General features: G+C 49.0%; 1 pseudogene; it reads right to left on the minus strand.

The window, feature by feature from the left end:
* Positions 1 to 4,861: 4,861 nt before the first annotated feature.
* Positions 4,862 to 22,754, minus strand: part of LOC119339198 — a 21,691-nt pseudogene continuing 3,798 nt past the window's right edge.

Raw genomic sequence — 22,754 nt, forward strand, 5'->3', positions numbered from 1 at the left:
CCTTGGCCCAGCTAAGCATTCCCTCTCCCATACCCTCGCAACCGATCCGCTTCACCAAGCGAACCCTCCCTGGCCCTGTAGCCCGGTCGGCGCTTTATAGCTCCTCCGGATTCTTGCCCATGCAACCCTAGAACTTCTTCGTATACCCCTATAATAGACCCGCATACTCCTATCATCTCTGCTCCTTGCTGATACCATCTCTGCGACACACACTTATAAAATCAGTGGAAATCTCAGAGAAGTCGTAGTGTGGGACTAAAATGAACCCAGTACAATACATGCGGTGTCAACCGTAGTAGCCAGCCAACGTCTTCTACTGTTTCGAGGTCGAGTCCCGCTTCCACCCACCGTCGCGGTGTTCATTGTCGACAGGGGGAGCTCCCATGCTAGTAGTCCAGTACGCGCTGCCTACGTGCCATAGTTTCCGATACAAAGTCATATTTTGTTTAGCTCTTACCATTAAGTTTCAACCGAACATGTCTTTTTTTCTTTCCAGATCTGTTACGTGTCCTTTATTTCCATGTATGTGATTTTGATACATCATACATTGTTTTTTTTTTAAAGATCCGGGTTCACCGACTTGATTGATTTAGAAGAAAGCAATGGGAAATACATGAGTGATCAAGTGATCATGGTTTGAAAAGAGCTATGAACGGCCAAAGACTAGGCCAGCTACATGACCAGTGCATATTATCTCGCTACATCTTCCCCGAACGGGGCCTCAATGCATCTAGCTCCTGCTGCCCGCCATAGCTCCATCGTGTTTTTGATGGCTCGCTAAACGTCCTCCGTCTGAGGCGTTTTTCCTCTGAACACACACGCATTCCTCTCTTTCCAGATCTCCCAAGTGATCAGCAGCAGCATCGACCTTATCCCCTTTCTGCAGCTTTGAGGCGTTACTGCAGTCAGCCTGTCTCAATGCCTGAGGGAGCTGTGGCCTTCGTCTCGCGCTTCTTTGAGCACAGCACAACCATGGTTACACGATGCTGCCCGCCAAACAGCTTTGGCAAAGGGGCAGTCCTAGAAGAGGTGAACTGAGCTTTCTAGGTTTCTGTTGCAGCAAACGCAGAAATACCCGTTGGGCCACCCTTGCCGTTGCAGACGATCGTTGCACCACAACGTGTCTTGGTGGAGCAGCAAGGCGAAAATTTTCACCGTACCTGGCGCCCAAGCCTTCCAAATCGCAGCTTCGACTCCTGCAGGGGGGATGTCACTTATCTGTAGGTTGTAAGCAGCCTTTGCAGAGTAGCTTCCTTCTCCTCTGGTGTTCACCCAGCTGATCCGGTCCTCGTCGGAGGAGAGAACAATGCCCGCACCCTGTATCTTCCTCCACAACTGCAGAAACTGGTGAGCAATCTCTGCTGTGTTGCCATGCCGGAGGTCACGTACCCAAGTGTCGTTTGTCAGCGCTTCCTGAACCGTCCTATTTTTTCTTCTGGAATGCTGAAACAAAGATGGGAATTCGTGTTGCAGCGCCACCGGCCCGATCCATCTGCAAGTCCAGAAATGCGCTGTTTTTCCATTGCCCAAGTGCACTACGGTGGCAGATGCAAACAGCTTCAGGTCCTCCTTGACACATGGGGCCGGGAAGTTCATCCAGGGCCGGCGCGGCTGTTGCTAGGAGAGCCATAGCCAGCGCAGCCGGAGAGCTGTGCTGAAATGATGGAGGTCCAACAAACCTAGCCCCCCTTTTTCCACCGGAAGACAGACTTTGCCCCAGGCCACCTTGCATTTGGCGCCAGTAACATTCTCATCATGAGCCCAAAGAAACTTCCTCCTTGCTTTGTCTACCTCTTTCAAAATCTTCTTCGGCACTTTTAGCATGGTCATTGCAAATACCGGCAGTGCCGTCAACACAGCACGCACCAGCACCCTTCTTCCTGCCATATTCATCATCTTACCTTTCCACCCAGCCAACCTCGAGCGAATCCGGTCAATGATAAATTGGAAGTGCACCAGCCTTAGCTTCCTTGGGGAGATTGGCAGTCCCAGGTACGTGGTAGGGAACGTGGACTGCATCCCTCCAAAATTTTGCAGAACCTCATTTAACTGAACTTCAGCGCAGTTAACTGGGATGACTTCAGATTTTGCCTAGTTTAACTTCAGTCCCATGACCTCCCCGAAATTACTGAGCAAAAGCAGCAGCGCGTCCACTTCTTCCTTCACCAGGTTAGCGAAGATGACGGCGTCATCGGCATATAAACTGATCCGCATGCTGATCCCACGACCTGGCAGCTGGGCGATCATTTCCTCCTCTTGAGCAGCTTGAAGAAGGTGGTGGAGAGGATCGATCGCGAGGATGAAAAGCAGCGGGGATAGCGGATCACCCTGCCTAAAACCGCAGCCATGAGATATTGATTGGCCGTTCGTTCCGTTGAGCAGGCAGGAGGAGGTGGCCGAAGAGACAAGCAGAGCTATCCAGTTTCTCCATCTGGGGGGGGGGGAAGCCCATCTTTTGCTTGAGCTCGAGCAAGTACTCCCACGACACCGAATCAAAGGCCTTTGCTATGTCCAGTTTGAAGAAAAGCGCCTTTTTCTTCGTCCTATGCAACATCCGAACGCAGCTTTGCACATACTGATAACTTTCGTGGATGCATTTGCCTTTCTAAAATGCAGTCTGCGCCGGTGAGATGATTTTTTCCAGGGCCCCGCCAGCCTTGCAGCGAGCACTTTGGAGATTAGCTTAGCAACTGATTGGATCAAGCTGATTGGGCGATAATGGTTGACCTCCGAAGCTCCATCTTTCTTCGGCAGTAGTGTAATCAGGGCCGTGTTGATCTCTTGAAAATTCTGCCTAGCCACCTGATGGAACTTGCGAAACACTGCCATGATGTCGTCCTGAATGATGTGCCAGCAGGATCTGAAGAATTGCCCTGTGAACCCGTCAGGGCCAGGAACCTTTTCCGCTGGGGAGGAGATGATGGCTGCCCAGACCTCGGCCAAGGAGAACGGCGATTCTAGACCTTGTAGATCCACAATGGGAATTGCCAGTCGTTCCCAGTTGATGGTGGTCCTCCTAACTTCTTGCTTTCCCAGAAACCTTGTAAAGTGGTCATGGAGAATCCTCTCCTTTCCATCGTGGTCAAACACCTCCGAGCCATCTACCCTGAGGGAGTGGATGTAGTTTTTCCTCCTTCTAGCTCTCACTCTTGCGTGGAAAAACTTTGTGTTTGCGTCTCCTGCCTTTAGCCAGGTGATCCGAGAGGCTTGCTTTCTTCTAGCCCTCTCAATGGCTGCTAATCCGAGCACTTTCATCTTGAGCTGCCTTCTCAGGTGCAATTCTGCAGGCGAGAGTTCTCTGTTTTCTTGCGCCACATCTAGCAGCCTGATGACCTCATTTGCAATGTGCAGCTGCATCTTTCCTTTGCCAAAAGTGGCCTTGCTCCATATCCTCAGGTCGGCCACTGTTCGGTCAAGCTTCTTCTTGATTCTGATGAAAGGGCAGTCATGCTGAACCGGTCTCTGCCATGCTCTAGTGACCGTTTGGAAGAAGTGAGGAAACTTAGGCCAGAAATTTTCAAATCTGAACCTAGCGCTTCGTCGAGGTGCATTCGCAGTAGTTAGAACTAGCGGGCAGTGGTCTGAAAAAGACGTTGATGCAGCAACCAGCATGTGATCGGGGTGCGATTCCTCCCAGCGCGCGTTGCTGAAAACCTTGTTGATGCTACACAAGGTAGGCCTTTCTCTCTCATTGCTCCATGTAAAACGCCAGCTTTTACACTTGATTTCCTTGAGTCCTGCTGAATCAATAGCCCGGCGAAATTTCCCGATCATCCTCCTGTTAATGTTTGAGTTGCTCTTGTCTCGCGCTTGATATATCATGTTGAAGTTCCCGTTGATCATCCATGGCTCATCTGCAGGAGGGGCGGCAGCGGCTATCTCCGAAAGGAAATTCTCTTTTTGTGCATCCTCATTTGGGCCGTAGACCGTGGTCATCCAAAAAACCCTCCCTGAGCTCCTCTCATGCACCCTAGCTGTAATGGAGAAACTACCCAGGTAATGCGAAACTACGTCGACTACATCCTTATCCCAAAAAATCGCTGCGCCCCCTCTAGTCCCAATCGCCGACAGCACCACACACCCCTGCAATCTGCTGCCTCCTATCTCGCTAGCTACTGCTGTCCTCCAAGTATCAATTTTAGTTTCCTGCATATAGAGCACTGCTACCCTATGGGAGGAGGCTACGTCACTGACGATCGTGCGTTTAGCCGGGCAATTCAAACCTCTAACGTTCCAAGTCATGAAGGTTAGATTGCCGTCATCCATCATAGAAACTAGAATTTCTTCGCCAACTGAACCATGCACTAAGAAGAAACAGAGACACCGTACAACTACACCAGGGGCGACGACGGCCACCAGTAGCCCCAAAAGCCCGTCGTCATCGAGCCATCCACAACACCGAAGAACTAAACATGGAAACTAAACCTAACTCAAACTGGTTTAAGACCAGCCACATGCGGAGACTAGCTACTACTAAAACTACCAACATGATCAGCCTTGCATGATCTCCTCTGCTTCGGCGATTCCAGCCATGCCCGCAGCGATCTTGAGAGCACCCTGGTCAAGCCCCGTGAGCTTTGCGATCGCAGCAATGTCACCGTTGGAGACAGGCTCCTGGAAGCGCTTCATGATCTGCGCTGTAGCTTTATCCGTCATCTTGTCCTTCGGGCCGAGCTCTCCCAGCTCCTGAACGAGGCGTAGCACCGCCCTTTGTGCCACGGGGGTGGAGTTGCCCGCAGCCGCTTGTCGAGCGCTGCGGCGAGATGGGGCGGAGGTGGCCCTGGACTTTGGCGGGGCGGAGTGGCGAGGACGGGGAGGCTGGCTTTCGAGGATTGGGGTTGGCACCGCGGCGAACAGCTCCTCAACCGGCGCCTTCCCGCTGTCGATGCGCATGGCGCCCACCTGATGGGTGACCGCGTCCATCTGGAAGCCCACCGTTGCCGCCGCAGGGGAGGCAATGCAGGGCAGAAGGCATGGCAGCATCTCCGGGCTTTCGAGCTCGGAGGGCTTGACGGCGTGGGGGGAGGGGGATCGGCCACCATCTTCAAAGGCCAGCGGGGTGACCAGGGCTTCCTGCATGGCGCTCTCCAGCTCCAACTGCATGCAGTCTGTGCGCGGTGGAGGAGACAGGGCGCGGCCGTTGTCGGAGAAGGAGAAGAACTGGGCCACCGGGTCCGCCTCCACCACAGGAGGAGGAGGAGGAGGTGCAGAACGGAGTGGGAGCGGCGGCGTTGCGCGCAGAGCTGGGGCGTCTGCGGCCTTGGCGGCCACTTTGCGGCCCCGCCGGTCCGTCCCGTGGCGACGCCCGGCCGGAGACCTACTGCGGCGCCGATGCGCCTCCCTAATGACGTCCTCGTTGCAGCTCCTGGCGTGGCAGCCGTGGCCCAGCAGGCGATCCCGCCAGGAGCGGGTGGCCCCGGCGCCATCACCACCACCATCCTCGTCATGGTCACGGGCACCCCTTCCGAGCACAGGGCCATAGGCCGCAGCCCTGACGTGCGGCGCCCGGCTGCGGGCCTTGCCCTACCCATCTTCAACATGCGCCACCCAGGTGCCAGGCTTGTAGCGCGGGAGGGGGCGGTCGTCGTCTTCGTCCAAGGAGGGGAGCCTACTCTGGCCGGAGTGCGAAGAGCGCGGCGAGAGGGGTGTCCAGTCCTCCAGCAGGTCGACGTGGATCAGGAGATCATAGCGCCGGATGCCAGGCGGCGGGGGGATGCGGCGATCAGCGGGGGCGAGGCCGACGATCTCGTCCGCCCGGCCCGCGCCCCGCTTGAGCACCCAGAGCGCGCGCTTGGTGGGGATGTGAGCAACATCTGTTGGGGAACGTTGCAGAAAATTAAAATTTTTCCTACGGTTTCACCAAGATCCATCTATGAGTTCATCTAAGCAACGAGTCAAGGGAGAGAGTTTGTATCTACATACCACTTGTAGATCGTGTGCGGAAGCTTGCAAGGTGATGATGGAGTCGTACTCGACGTGATTCGAATCACCGATGACCAAGTGCTGAACGGACAGCACCTCCGCGTTCAACACACGTACGGGATGGGAGACGTCTCCTCCTTCTTGATCCAGCAAGGGGGAAGGAGAGGTTGAGGAAGACAGCTCCACCGGCAGCACGACGGCGTGGTGATGGTGGAGAGGCAGTACTCCGACAGGGCTTCGCCAAGCACACAACGGAGGAGGAGAGGTGTTGGGGAGGGGAGGGCTGCGCCTTGAAGGGTGGTGCGGCTGCCCTCCCCTCACCCCTCTATTTATAGGGGGAAGGGAGAAGGGGGCCAGCCCCCTACAACCCATCTAGGGGGGGTGCGGCGGCCAAGGGGAGAGGGGGAGAGGGTGGCTTGCCCCCCAAGCCAAGGGGGCGCCCCCTCTAGGGTTCCCCCCCTCAACCCTAGGCGCAAGGGCCCAAGGGAGGGGGTGCGGCCAGCCCATCAGGGGCTGGCTCCCTGCCCCACGCAGCCCATGTGGCCCCCCGGGAGGGGTGGCCCCTCCCGGTGGACCCCCGGAACCCTTCCGGTGGCCCCGGTACAATACCGGTATGACCCCGAAACTTCCCGGTGTCCGTTTGACAACTTCCCATATATAAATCTTTACCTCCGGACCCTTCCGGAGCTCCTCGTGACGTCTAGGATCCCATCCGGGACTCCGAACAACATTCGGTAGTCACATACTAGTCTTCCTAATAACCCTAGCGTCACCGAACCTTAAGTGTGTAGACCCTACGGGTTCGGGAGACATGCAGACATGACCGAGACGCTCTCAGGTCAATAACCAACAGCGGGATCTGGATACCCATGATGGCTCCCACATGCTCCTCGATGTTGTCATCGGATGAACCACTATGTCGAGGATTCGATCAAACCCTGTATGCAATTCCCTTTGTCAATCAGTACGTTACTTACCCGAGACTCGATCGTCGGTATCCCAATACCTTGTTCAGTCTCGTTACCGACAAGTCACTTTACTCGTACCGTAATGCATGATCCCGTGTCCAACACTTTGGTCACATTGAGCTCATTATGATGATGCATTACCGAGTGGGCCCAGAGATACCTCTCCGTCATACGGAGTGACAAATCCCAGTCTCGATCCGTGTCAACCCAACAGCTACTTTCGGAGATACCTGTAATGCACCTTTATAGTCACCCAGTTACGTTGTAACGTTTGATACACCCAAGGCACTCCTACGGTATCCGGGAGTTACACGATCTCATGGTCGAAGGAAAAGATACTTGACATTGGCAAAGCTCTAGCAAAACGAACTACACGATCTTTTATGCTATGCTTATGATTGGGTCTTGTCCATCACATCATTCTCCTAATGATGTGATCCCGTTATCAACGACATCCAATGTCCATAGCCAGGAAATCATGACTATCTGTTGATCACAACGAGCTAGTCAACTAGAGGCTCACTAGGGACATATTGAGGTCTAAGTATTCACACGTGTATTATGATTTCCGGATAATACAGTTATAGCATGAATAAAAGACATTTATCATGAACATTGAAATATAATAATACTTTTATTATTGCCTCTAGGGCATATTTCCAACAGTCTCCCACTTGCACTAGAGTCACCAATCTAGTTACATTGTGATGAATCGAACACCCATAGAGTTCTGGTGTTGATCATGTTTTGCACGCGAGAGAGGTTTAGTCAGCGGATCTGCGACATTCAGATCCGTGTGCACTTTGCAAATCTCTATGTCTCCATCTTGAACATTTTCACGGATGGAGTTGAAACGACGCTTGATGTGCCTGGTCTTCTTGTGAAACCTGGGCTCCTTGGCGAGGGCAATAGCTCCAGTGTTGTCACAGAAGAGTTTGATCGGCCCCGACGCATTGGGTATGACTCCTAGGTCGGTGATGAACTCCTTCACCCAAATCGCTTCATGCGCTGCCTCCGAGGCTGCCATGTACTCCGCTTCACATGTAGATCCCGCCACGACGCTCTGCTTGCAGCTGCACCAGCTTACTGCTCCACCATTCAACATATACACGTATCCGGTTTGTGACTTAGATTCATCCAGATCTGAGTCGAAGCTAGCGTCGACGTAACCCTTTACGACGAGCTCTTCGTCTCCTCCATAAACAAGAAACATGTCCTTCGTCCTTTTCAGGTACTTCAGGATATTCTTGACCGCTGTCCAGTGTTCCTTGCCGGGATTACTTTGGTATCTTGCTACCAAACTTACGGCAAGGTTTACATCGGGTCTGGTACACAGCATGGCATACATAACAGATCCTATGGCTGAAGCATAGGGGATGACACTCATCTCTTCTTTATCTTTTGCCGTGGTCGGTGACTGAGCCGAGCTCAGTCTCACACCTTGTAACATAGGCAAGAACCCCTTCTTGGACTGATCCATTTTGAACCTCTTCAAAATCTATCAAGGTATGTGCTTTGTAAAAGACCTATGAGGCGTCTCGATCTATCTCTATAGATCTTGATGCCTAATATATAAGCAACTTCTCCAAGGTCCTTCATTGAAAAACACTTATTCAAGTAGGCCTTAATGCTGTCCAGAAATTCTATATTATTTCCCATCAAGAGTATGTCACCTATATATAATATGAGAAATGCTACAGAGCTCCCACTCACTTTCTTGTAAACACAGGCTTCTCCATAAGTCTGCATAAACCCAAACGCTTTGATCATCTCATCAAAGCGAATGTTCCAACTCCGAGATGCTTGCACCAGTCCATAAATGGATCGTTGGAGCTTGCATACTTTGTTAGCGTTCCGAGGATCGACAAAACCTTCCGGCTGCATCATATACAGTTCTTCCTTAAGATGTCCGTTAAGGAATGCCGTTTTGACGTCCATTTGCCATATCTCATAATCATAGTATGCGGCAATTTCTAACATGATTCGGACGGACTTCAGCTTCGCAACGGGAGAGAAAGTCTCGTCGTAGTCAATCCCTTGAACTTGTCGATAACCCTTAGCGACAAGTCGAGCCTTATAGATGGTAACATTACCATCCGCGTCCGTCTTCTTCTTAAAATCCATTTGTTTTCTATCGCTCGCCGATCATCGGGCAAGTCTGTCAAAGTCCATACTTTGTTTTCATACATGGATTCTATCTCGGATTTCATGGCTTCAAGCCATTTGTTGGAATCCGGGCCCGCCATCGCTTCTTCATAGTTCGAAGGTTCATTGTTGTCTAACAACATGATTTCCAGGACAGGGTTGCCGTACCACTCTGGTGCGGAACGTGTCCTTGTGGACCTACGAAGTTCAGTAGTAACTTGATCCGAAGTACCTTGATCATCATCATTGTTTTCCTCTTCAGTTGGTGTGGGCATCACAGGAACATTTTCCTGAGCTGCACCACTTTCCCGTTCGAGAGGTAGTACTTCATCGAGTTCTACTTTCCTCCCACTTACTTCTTTCGAGAGAAACTCTTTTTCCAGAAAGCATCCGTTCTTGGCAACAAAGATCTTGCCTTCGGATCTTAAGTAGAAGGTATACCCGACAGTTTCCTTAGGGTATCCTATGAATACGCATTTTTCCGACTTGGGTTCGAGCTTTTCATGTTGAAGTTTCTTGACATAAGCATCGCATCCCCAAACTTTTAGAAACGACAGCTTAGGTTTCTTTCCAAACCATAATTCATACGGTGTCGTCTCAACGGATTTAGACGGTGCCCTATTTAAAGTGAATGTAGCTGTCTCTAGAGCGTATCCCCAAAATGATAGCGGTAAATCAGTAAGAGACATCATAGACCGCACCATATCCAATAGAGTGCGATTACAACGTTCGGACACACCGTTTCGCTGAGGTGTTCCAGGCGGCGTGAGTTGTGAAACGATTCCACATTTCCTTAAGTGTGTACCAAATTGGTGACTTAAGTATTCTCCTCCACGATCTGATCGTAAGAATTTTATCTTTCGGTCACGTTGATTCTCTACCTCATTCTGAAATTCCTTGAACTTTTCAAAGGTCTCAGACTTGTGTTTCATTAAGTAGACATACCCATATCTACTCAAGTCATCAGTGAGAGTGAGAACATAACGATATCCTCCGCGAGCCTCAACGCTCATTAGACCGCACACATCGGTATGTATGATTTCCAACAAGTTGGTTGCTCGCTCCATTGTTCCGGAGAATGGAGTCTTGGTCATTTTGCCCAAGAGGCATGGTTCGCATGTGTCAAACGATTCATAATCAAGAGACTCCAAAAGTCCATCAGCATGGAGCTTCTTCATGCGCTTGACACCAATGTGACCAAGGCGGCAGTGCCACAAGTATGTGAGACTATCGTTATCAACTTTAAATCTTTTGGCATCTACACTATGAACATGTGTAATATTATGCTCGAGATTCATTAAGAATAAACCATTGACCATCGGAGCATGACCATAAAACATATCTCTCATATAAATCGAACAACCATTATTCTCAGACTTAAATGAGTAGCCATCTCGTATCAAACGAGATCCAGATACAATGTTCATGCTCAAACTTGGCACTAAATAACAATTATTAAGGTTCAAAACTAATCCCGTAGGTAAATGTAGAGGCAGCGTGCCGACGGCGATCACATTGACTCTGGAACCATTCCCGACGCGCATTGTCACCTCGTCCTTCGCCAGTCTCCGTTTATTCCGCAGCTCCTGCTGTGAGTTACAAATATGAGCAACGGCACCGGTATCAAATACCCAGGAGTTACTACGAGTACTGGTAAGGTACACATCAATCACATGTATATCAAATATACCTTTGGTGTTGCCGGCCTTCTTATCCGCTAAGTATTTGGGGCAGTTCCGCTTCCAGTGACCCTTCCCCTTGCAATAAAAGCACTCAGTCTCAGGCTTGGGTCCATTCTTTGACTTCTTCCCGGTAACTGGCTTACCAGGCGCGGCAACATGTTTGCCGTCCTTCTTGACGTTCTTCTTACCCTTGCCCTTCTTGAACTTAGTGGTCTTATTGACCATCAACACTTGATGTTCTTTCTTGATTTCAGCCTCTGCTGACTTCAGCATCGAGAACACTTCAGGAATGGTCTTTTCCATCCCCTGCATGTTGTAGTTCATCACAAAGCTCTTGTAGCTTGGTGGGAGCGACTGGAGGATTCTGTCAATGACCGCCTCATCTGGGAGGTTAATGTTCAGCTGGGTCATACGGTTGTGCAACCCACACATCTTCAGGATGTGCTCACTGACAGAACTGTTTTCCTCCATCTTACAACTATAGAACTTGTCGGAGACATCATATCTCTCGACCCGGGCATGAGCTTGGAAAACTAGTTTCAGCTCTTCGAACATCTCATATGCTCCGTGATGCTCAAAACGCTTTTGGAGCCCCGGTTCTAAGCTGTAAAGCATGCCGCACTGAACGAGGGAGTAATCATCAGCGCGAGTTTGCCAAGCATTCATAATATCTTGGTTCTCTGGGACGGGACGGTCCTTCTAGGACATATTGTTTCCTGGCAGCTATGAGGATGATCCTCAGGTTCCGGACCCAGTCTGTATAGTTGCTGCCATCATCTTTCAGCTTGGTTTTCTCTAGGAACGTGTTGAAGTTCATGTTGACATGAGCGTTGGCCATTTGATCTACAAGACATATTTGCAAAGGTTTTAGACTAAGTTCATGATAATTAAGTTCTAATCAAATTATGAACTCCCACTCAGATTAGACATCCCTTTAGTCATCTAAGTGTTACACGATCCGAGTCGACTAGGCCGTGTCCGATCATCACGTGAGACGGACTAGTCATCGTCGGTGAACATTCTCATGTTGATCATATCTTCCATACGACTCGTGTTCGACCTTTCGGTCTTCGTGTTCCGAGGCCATGTCTGCACATGCTAGGCTCGTCAAGTTAACCCTAAGTGTTTTCGCTGTGCAAAACTGTCTTACACCCGTTGTATGTGAACGTAAGAATCCATCACACCCGATCATCACGTGGTGCTTAGAAGCGACGAACTGTAGCAACGGTGCACAGTTAGGGGAGAACACTTCTTGAAATTTTTGTAAGGGATCATCTTATTTACTACCGTCGTCCTAAGTAAACAAGATGCATAAACATAATAAACATCACATGCAATTATATAGTTGTGACATGATATGGCCAATATCATATAGCTCCATTGATCTTCATCTTCGGGGCTCCATGATCATCTTGTCACCGGCTTGACACCATGATCTCCATCATCGTGTCTTCATGAAGTTGTCACGCCAATGACTACTTCTACTTCTATGACTAACGTTTAGCAATAAAGTAAAGTAGTTTACATGGCGTTATTCAATGACACGCAGGTCATACAAAAAATAAAGACAACTCCTATGGCTCCTGCCGGTTGTCATACTCATCGACATGCAAGTCGTGAATCCTATTACAAAGAACATGATCTCATACATCACAATTCATCATTCATCACAACTTCTGGCCATATCACATCACATGATCAATCGCTGCAAAAACAAGTTAGACGTCCTCTAATTGTTGTTGCATCTTTTACGTGGCTGCAATTGGGTTCTAGCAAGAACGTTTTCTTACCTACGAATCACCACAACGTGATTTTGTAAACTTCTATTTACCCTTCATAAGGGCCCTGTTCATCGATTCCGCTCCAACTAAAGTGGGAGAGACAGACACCCGCCAGCCACCTTATGCAACTAGTGCATGTCAGTCGGTGGAACCGGTCTCACGTAAGCGTACGTGTAAGGTTGGTCCGGGCCGCTTCATCCCACAAGACTGTTGAGCAAGAAAAGACTAGTAGAGGCAAGTAAGATGACAAAATCTACGCCCACAACAAAATTGTGTTCTACTCGTGCAAAGAGAACTACGCATAGACCTAGCTCATGATGCCACTGTTGGAGAACGTTGCAGAAAATTAAAAATTTTCCTACGGTTTCACCAAGGTCCATCTATGAGTTCATCTAAGCAACGAGTCAAGGGAGAGAGTTTGCATCTACATACCACTTGTAGATCGCGTGCGGAAGCTTGCAAGGTGATGATGGAGTCGTACTCGACGTGATTCGAATCACCGATGACCAAGTGCTGAACGGACAGCACCTCCGCGTTCAACACACGTACAGGACGGGAGACGTCTCCTCCTTCTTGATCCAGCAAGGGGGAAGGAGAGGTTGAGGAAGACAGCTCCACCGGCAGCACGACGGCGTGGTGATGGTGGAGAGGCAGTACTCCGATAGGGCTTCGCCAAGCACACAACGGAGGAGGAGAGGTGTTGGGGAGGGGAGGGCTGCACCTTGGAGGGTGGTGCGGCTGCCCTCCCCTCACCCCTCTATTTATAGGGGAAGGGAGAAGGGGGCCGGCCCCCTAGAACCCATCTAGGGGGGGTGCAGCGGCCAAGGGGAGAGGGGGAGAGGGTGGCTTGCCCCCCAAGCCAAGGGGGCGCCCCCTCTAGGGTTCCCCCCCTCAACCCTAGGCGCAAGGGCCCAAGGGAGGGGGTGCGGCCAGCCCACCAGGGGCTGTCTCCCTGCCCCACGCAGCCCATGTGGCCCCCCGGGAGGGGTGGCCCCTCCCGGTGGACCCCCGGAACCCTTCCGGTGGCCCCGGTACAATACCGGTATGACCCCGAAACTTCCCGGTGTCCGTTTGACAACTTCCCATATATAAATCTTTACCTCCGGACCCTTCCGGAGCTCCTCGTGACGTCCAGGATCCCATCCGGGACTTCGAACAACATTCGGTAGTCACATACTAGTCTTCCTAATAACCCTAGCATCACCGAACCTTAAGTGTGTAGACCCTACGGGTTCGGGAGACATGCAGACATGACCGAGACGCTCTCAGGTCAATAACCAACAGCGGGATCTGGATACCCATGATGGCTCCCACATGCTCCTCGATGTTGTCATCGGATGAACCACTATGTCGAGGATTCGATCAAACCCTGTATGCAATTCCCTTTGTCAATCGGTACGTTACTTGCCCGAGACTCGATCGTCGGTATCCCAATACCTTGTTCAGTCTCGTTACCGGCAAGTCACTTTACTCGTACCGTAATGCATGATCCCGTGTCCAACACTTTGGTCACATTGAGCTCATTATGATGATGCATTACCGAGTGGGCCCAGAGATACCTCTCCGTCATACGGAGTGACAAATCCCAGTCTCGATCCGTGTCAACCCAACAGCTACTTTCGGAGATACCTGTAATGCACCTTTATAGTCTACCAGTTACGTTGTAACGTTTGATACACCCAAGGCACTCCTACGGTATCCGGGAGTTACACGATCTCATGGTCGAAGGAAGAGATACTTGACATTGGCAAAGCTCTAGCAAAACGAACTACACGATCTTTTATGCTATGCTTATGATTCGGTCTTGTCCATCACATCATTCTCCTAATGATGTGATCCCGTTATCAACGACATCCAATGTCCATAGCCAGGAAATCATGACTATCTGTTGATCACAACAAGCTAGTCAACTAGAGGCTCATGTAACGCCCTCGATGCGGCTATATCTCCCACATGTCGAAGCACGACTTAGAGGCATAACCGCATTGAAAGCAATGTCGCAAGTGAGGTAATTTTCACACAACCCATGTAATACATAAGGGAAAAAGATACATAGTTGGCTTACAATCGCCACTTCACACAATTACATGAATAAAGCATTACATCATACAGATACAATCAAGGTCCGACTACGGAACCAAAATAAAAGAAGAACCCCAAATGCGACAAAGGTCCCCGATCGACCCCAACTGGGCTCCACTACTGATCAACTAGAACGAAACAACACAAAGGGCAAGATCTTCATCGAGCTCCTCCTTGAGCTTGGTTGCTTCTCCTGCTCGGACTCATCGGCACCTGCAAGCTGGTTTTGGAAGTATCTGTGAGCCACGGGGACACAGCAATCTCGCACCCGTGAGATCAAGACTATTTAAGCTTATAGGAAGGATGGAGTAATGAGGTGGAGCTGCAGCAAGCGACTAGCATATATGGTGGATAACATACGCAAATGAGAGCGAGAAGAGAAGGCAAAGCACGGTCGATAAAAGTATGATCAAAAAGTGATCCTATAGCAACCTACGTCAAACATAACTCCAACACCATGTTCACTTCCCGGACTCCGCCGGAAAGAGACCATCACGGTTACACACGCGGTTGATGTATTTTAATTAAGGTCAACTTCGGGTTTTCTACAACCGGACGTTAACAAATTCCCATCTGCCCATAACCGCGGGCACGGCTTTCGAAAGTTCAAATCCCTGCAGGGGTGTCCCAACTTAGCCCATCACAAGCTCTCACGGTCAACGAAGGAATAGACCTCCACCCGAGACATTCCGATCAGACTCGGTATCCCGGTACAACAAAACATTTCGACAGGGTAAAACTAAACCAGCAACACCGCCCGAATGTGCCGACAAATCCCGATAGGAGCTGCACATATCTCTTTCTCAGGGCACACTCAGATTGTCTTAGGTGCGGGTAGGCCAACCCAGAGTTGCCCCTGGTGGCCACCGGCAGCTGACAGGTTGGACCAACACTCAGAGGAGCACTGGCCCGGGGGGGGGGGTAAAATAATGATGACCCTCAGGAGCGCGACTCCCAAGGGAAAAGAAAAGGCTAGGTGGCAAATGGTAAAACCAATGTTGGGCATTGCTGGAGAAGCTTTACTTAAGGCGAACTGTCAAGGGGTTCCCATTATAGCCCAACCGCGTAAGGGACGCAAAATCCGGGAACATAACACCGATATGACGGAAACTAGGGCGGCAAGAGTGGAACAAAACACCAGGCATAAGGCCGAGCCTTCCACCCTTTACCAAGTATATAGATGCATTAATTAAGTAAGATATATTGTGATATCCCAACAAGTAAACATGTTCCAACAAGGAACAACATCTCCATGTTCCAACAAGGAACAAACTTCGATCTTCACCTGCAACTAACAACGCTATAAGAGGGGCTGAGCAAAGCGGTAACATAGCCAATCAACGGTTTGCTAGGACATGGTGGGTTAGAAGTTTGACATGGCAATTTGGGAGGCTGACAAGCAAATGGTAGGCATCGTAGCATTGGCATAGCAAAAGAGCGGGCAAACTAGCATAGCAAAGATAGTAGTGATTTCGAGGGTATGATCATCTTGCCTGAAATCCCGCAAGGAAGAAGAACGAGTCCATGAAGAAGACAAACGGACGGAGACGAATGGATCCTCACAACCTCGACGTTATCGGAACCAACCCGAAGAAGCAAACACCGGAAAAGAAGCACACAACGTAGTAAACAACCATCACATCAACATGCCATGATGCACAAACAAGTATGATGCATGTCCGGTTTAATGAGGCAAGGCATGGCAAAGTGCAACAAACAATACTACAAGTTAAGTGGAGCTCAATATGCAACGGGTTGCATATTGACGAAACACCACAACAAGTTATTTAGTTTGGTCTCGTTTATGTACTCAACAATATTAAATGTTGGTTAACATGGCAAGAGGGTGAAGCAAAGTAAAACTACCTATCTAGTCAAGTTTAAATGAGGCCGGAAGCAACGAACAACAATTCCGGAAACTCCCATATGCATATTTTAGATTAGGTCCTGTTCTGCCCTAAACACAATTTTAGAGTTGTTTAATATGCAAATAAAGGTCACCATGATAAACTAGGCAAAATTCTACCCCATTTACATATAAAGTTTATTTAAATCGGAGCTACGGTTATTTAGTTATGAAATAAAGCATTTTAGCATGGCATAGGAGCAAATTAATGCAAACAGCATTTTTATCATCTCAAACATAGATGAAAGTTGGATGTTATTAATCTACACAAAATTCTAAGAAAGTTTCATATATAAAACATTTTAATCCGATGCAGGGTTCATGGGTTATTAAATGCATGAACATGAGGGTCTAATCTGTAAAACTGACAAACTGAGGATAATAGACAAATTCGCAGGCCCTGAAAAAAAACATATCGGGCCGAAACTGGGGCAAGCCCACAGCAGGCAGGGAAAAAGAAAAAAAAAGAGGCGGGCGCTGGGGGACTGCTCACCCTGGGCTCGGCCCGGCAGAGGAGGAAGGAGGCCGAGGCGGTGGGACATGGGCCGGATCGGAGGAGGTTGGCCCAGGCGAGCGAGGCCCTCGTGCTCCCGCCCGAGCACGAGGCCATGGCGGCGACAGGTGCCGCAGGGACGCCGGCGGGAAGGTTGGAAGGCGCGGGGAGGTTCCGGGACGGCGCTGCTGCAGCGGATCCGGATGGATCTGGCCGCGGGGGCTCCGTTCCCGGCGACGGCGAGGTCCACCGACGTCGAGCGGAGCTTCACGAGGCGGCGGCAGCAGATCCTGCGAGGAGAAGAGAGAGAGCAAGGTGAGGGAGAGATCGGGCCAGAGAAGGAAGGAGGAGACGGGCGCGGAGGCCGCTGACCTGGTGCAGGCGGCGGATGGCGAGGCAGAGGACGGGCGGCGGCGTGCTCCGGTCGCCGGAGTTGGTCGCCGGCGACGGCGCGAAGGCGGCGGCGCAGATCGGGCAAGACGGGTTCGGGCGGCGAGGTTGCGGGCTCCCTCGGGCCCGGCGCGGCCCGGGGCGGGTCCGATCTGGGCTTCACGGGGCCCGGCGGCGAAGTGGGCGCGGGTGGACAAGTGGCGCCCCGGGACTGGCTGCGGGCGCGGAGGAGGTGACGTGGCGGCCTCCGATTCGTCGGAGCGACGTGGAGGCTGGACGTGTCTGGCGCGGGCGGACGTGTCCGGCGGCGCGAGGAGGGAGAGGGCTAGGGTTGGACTGCGGGAATCTCGGGGAGGAAGACATATATATAGGTAGAGGGAGCTAGGAGAGTCCAAATGAGGAGCGGTTTTCGGCCACGCGATCGTGATCGAACGACCGAGAGCATGGAGGGGAGTTAGGTGGGTTTTTGGTCAAAATGGAAGGGTGTTAGGCTGCAACACACACGAGGCCTTCTCGGTCCCTCGGTTAACCGTTGGAGTATCAAACGAAGTCCAAATGGTACGAAACTTGACAGGCGGTCTACCGGTAGTAAACCAAGGCCGCTTGACAAGTCTCGGTCCAATCCGGAAATGTTTAATCCCCACACAAGAAAGAAAGGTAGAAATAATCACCGGAGGAGAACGAAGCGCCGGAATGCAAAACGGACAACGGGGAAAAAGCTCGGATGCATGAGACGAACACGTATGCGATTGAAATGCACATGATGACATGATATGCAATGCATGACACGCAAGCAATGATAGGGCAACAACAGCGAATAACTACACGACACCTGGCACATCGGTCTCGGGGCGTTACAACACTCCACCACTATGAGAGGATCTCGTCCCGAGATCTAGAATGGCACCGGAGGGACAACGGAAGAGAAAGAGAGGAGAGGTAAAACTAAGTTGCTTCTTTGACGAACGAGTGAAACCATGAACCTTGAGAGGTTGAACTAATTCGAGAAAAGAATAGAACGAAGGAGAACAAAGTCGAAAACACTCCGTTAGAAACTAGGGACAGAGAGCATTGCGAAACCTTGAGGTTGAAGGGAAGATATATATTGAAAACGCGCCGGTTAAGGGAGGGGATCAAGGAATACCAAATTCGAATAGCACTCCGGTTGAAAAGTGATACAAGACTAGATAAGATGAAAAGAACTTGAGCAGAGGACACGACACTCTGGTTAAATGGATAAGCACGAAAAGAACATGATCTTTGACAAACGAGATGATGGGTTGAAAAGAGCAACATCACAATGACTCCGGAACGAAGGGAAACAAGATCTTGAGAGATCACAGATACAACAAATGCTAGAATGGAGTTGTTGAAAACCAACAACGAAAAGAATAATCTTGATATGGGCTTATGGAAACATCTCAACATTATGAGGTGACCGGCCACTAACGGAACAATTACTTGCTTGAGATTAACGAAGAGATGAAAACTTGTTCCATCCAGATGGAAAAGAGATAACTTGGGTCATTAATAAGCACCAAATAGCAACATTCCTTAGGGAAGGCTTTAGGTGAAATCTATACCAAGATAACTCCAATGAAGAGATTGACGGTTGAAAAGATCTCTTGAACAAAGAGAAAAAGATGGATTTAAATATGTCACTCTTGAAAACTTGTGAATCACGAAGCAACGAAGGGGAATTATCAAGGACATAATACCACCTCCAAAGATACGGTAGAAAGAAATTGCACTCCGGATAGCAAGATGAAGAATGCTTGAACTCCTCAAAACAAAACATGTGTTGAGCACCATGTTTATTTTTGAGTATAGCTTGGCTGATCTTAACTTCAAGAGAAATCTTGAAGAACAATTGAAGAATGAAAAGAATCCTTTACGAACCACCATGTAGAGCCTCCATGAAGAACTCCGGTAATAAAAGGATGATAAAAAGAAAGAGAAGTTGAAAACACAAGGTGAAGCCTTGCGATGATTTAGATGGAGCTTCGCGACGAGATAATGCGGAAAACTTAGAACTGCGGAAGAAAGATGAACAACAAGCAGCCAAGAATTTTTATTCCTCCTGGACAAACTCTGAAGGAAAAGGATTAATCACTTGGATGAAACCAGAATAAGAATTATGTTATGCGTATCCTTCACCAATTTAAATTGATGACAAGCAACGGATTTGGCATACTACTTATTCTTGTAGAAAGGATTAAGAGAGATATGGCGTAAACTTGAGAAGGTCTTCAACGAACCACCGGTAGGATTGGAACAACAAATGAATTGATATGATGAACAAGGAAGAGAGATCTTGAAAGAACCACCGTAGGAATTGAAAATGATCGAAGTAGGGATGCATCACCGGTAAGAATTAGCAAATGAACGAAGGTGCTTGAGACAAACTAGATACATGAGAACAAAGAGATCAAGAACTGATTAGAGGATATTCGATAGATGCACCGGCAAGATAGGAGAATGATAACTGACGGCCGAGAATGAATAGACCTGAATTGATGGACTCCGGATGACAAACTGAGAAGACTCTTGAATATCTCCTGATGGGTGAAAAAGATTCTCACAATCGAAAACAATTATGAGAGGATGGCAACAGCTAGCACCATGAATCTTGAAGAGAATAGAGCAAGATTAGAGAAACTCTTCTTCAGTCTTCAAATGATGAGAAAGACAACGAGAAACACCACCAAGAATTATTGAGGCACACCGGAAGAATCAAAAGCGAAGAGGTTGAGCCAACTATGAAAAGAATTTAAAAGATCTTGGAGAAAAGCATTTGACTGATGATAACTCATTCTTACGTCAAACTTAGAGAAGAATTTAGGATAGCTCTGGGAAAATAGAAGAGTCAGGTAAGATCCTGGGAAAAGACCTGTGGGTTAGAGCCCACTCAAAAGAACACCGTTGAAAAGATTTAAAAGAGATGTTGCACCGGTTGAATTAAATGACTTGAATGAAATACCAATCTCGAAAGAGCTTGAACGAATGCAGAGTGGAAACACGAATCTTCGAGATATCTTGAGCACTCTGGAACAATAGAATAGCGAGAAATGAATAAATATGAGGAGCACCGTCAAGAGAAGGTATTTGAGACGAGAAAAAGGGGATATAATCGACAAATCTTGACTTGAATCCACCGAAGAAGAGAAAGGAATGAGGAATGACGAACTTGAAGCTCCATTAGAATCTTCATGAGAATCACCGGATAAGAACATTGACGGAAAAGAATGGAGAGACTTCCCATCAATAAAAGGATACATGATTAAGATATCTGAGTCCTTGAACAAAAAGGGTGGGAGGGCGGGAAAAACAAAGGCAACTTGGGGCAGTTGGAATGAACACCGTTGAGAAAAACTTAGAATTGATCTTGCGGATAGGGAGAATGATCGGATCCACTTGAAGAGAGACACACTGGTTGAAAAGGATTGGCAAGACAATCTCGATGATCAAGAAGGATTAGTATTCACATAGCAATATGAGAACACCATTTAGGAAAGGTATGGAATCAACACTTGACATTGAAGCAACTCAAATACCACAACTCAAAACAAAAACAAAGGACTGGCTTGCAGAATAAGCCGGAACAAACATATGATAGAGATTTCGTCCGAAGTTTTCGTGGTGGGGCCCACACGGGCTCGAGTGTACAACACCATCATGTACAAGGCAGTGCACATGACATACGAAGTGTCCCCGAACCAGCATAGCCAAGGGTTCTTTAAGACACAACGAGACCACTGTAAAAACGACCATGAATAGGCGGACCACTAGACGTCGAACCCCAATTTCATATCATACATCCGTCGGAAAGATATCCTAAGAGCTACTTGAATTCCCACCTATGAAACTCCCGAAATTTTCCGGTTATGCAATCAGGTGTTGGGGATACAGGGGAAGCATAATATCTCACCCAAAACTAACAAATCCTACATCCAGCTGTATCCATCCTTCAACACATAACCAAGAAACCTTCGGAAATCGTCTACCTCAACCTTCAAAAAGCATCCGTTATACAAGTCATGGCAATACTCCCGTACTCACCTCAGTACTGGGTTATCGGGGTTATCTCACCAACAACTGCATAAAAGAGATTTTCGATGTCGGCGTACTAAACTCAGGTATTCCAGAACTGCAACGATAAAATTATGACGACAACACCTCAGAGCTCAACTCCCCGGGACACTTCCACTAAACCCCTGACAGGAGGCACCAAGACAATGTTCTCATCATAAAACCATCGGAACGATTCCAAGATACCCGCGTGATCCTAAATTATTTTTTTAGTGAAATTTGAGAAGAGAAGAGTCAAAACTCTACGTCAGGATGCCTTACCAGAGCGATGAAGAGACTGGGGAGTAAAAAGAATTCCTAACTCTCCGATATACATAATCCTAAATGACTCAAAATATTTTTCTAGACACAACTCGGCTGCTAAAAACGATCAAGCAATGGGGCTCCTAAGGTCGGGGAAGGCTCTGATACCAACTTGTAACGCCCTCGATGCGGCTATATCTCCCACGTGTCGAAGCACGACTTAGAGGCATAACCGCATTGAAAGCAATGTCGCAAGTGAGGTAATCTTCACACAACCCATGTAATACATAAGGGAAAAAGATACATAGTTGGCTTACAATCGCCACTTCACACAATTACATGAATAAAGCATTACATCATACAGATACAATCAAGGTCCGACTACGGAACCAAAATAAAAGAAGAACCCCAAATGCGACAAAGGTCCCCGATCGACCCCAACTGGGCTCCACTACTGATCAACTAGAACGAAACAACACAAAGGGCAAGATCTTCATCGAGCTCCTCCTTGAGCTTGGTTGCTTCTCCTGCTCGGACTCATCGGCACCTGCAAGCTGGTTTTGGAAGTATCTATGAGCCACGGGGACTCAGCAATCTCGCACCCGCGAGATCAAGACTATTTAAGCTTATAGGAAGGATGGAGTAATGAGGTGGAGCTGCAGCAAGCGACTAGCATATATGGTGGATAACATACGCAAATGAGAGCGAGAAGAGAAGGCAAAGCACGGTCGATAAAAGTATGATCAAGAAGTGATCCTATAGCAACCTACGTCAAACATAACTCCAACACCGTGTTCACTTCCCGGACTCCGCCGGAAAGAGACCATCACGGTTACACACGCGGTTGATGTATTTTAATTAAGGTCAACTTCGGGTTTTCTACAACCGGACGTTAACAAATTCCCATCTGCCCATAACCGCGGGCACGGCTTTCGAAAGTTCAAATCCCTGCAGGGGTGTCCCAACTTAGCCCATCACAAGCTCTCACGGTCAACGAAGGAATAGACCTCCACCCGAGACATTCCGATCAGACTCGGTATCCCGGTACAACAA

The sequence above is a fragment of the Triticum dicoccoides genome, chromosome 7B (assembly GCF_002162155.2).
Source record: "Triticum dicoccoides isolate Atlit2015 ecotype Zavitan chromosome 7B, WEW_v2.0, whole genome shotgun sequence".
Classification (NCBI taxonomy): domain Eukaryota; kingdom Viridiplantae; phylum Streptophyta; class Magnoliopsida; order Poales; family Poaceae; genus Triticum; species Triticum dicoccoides.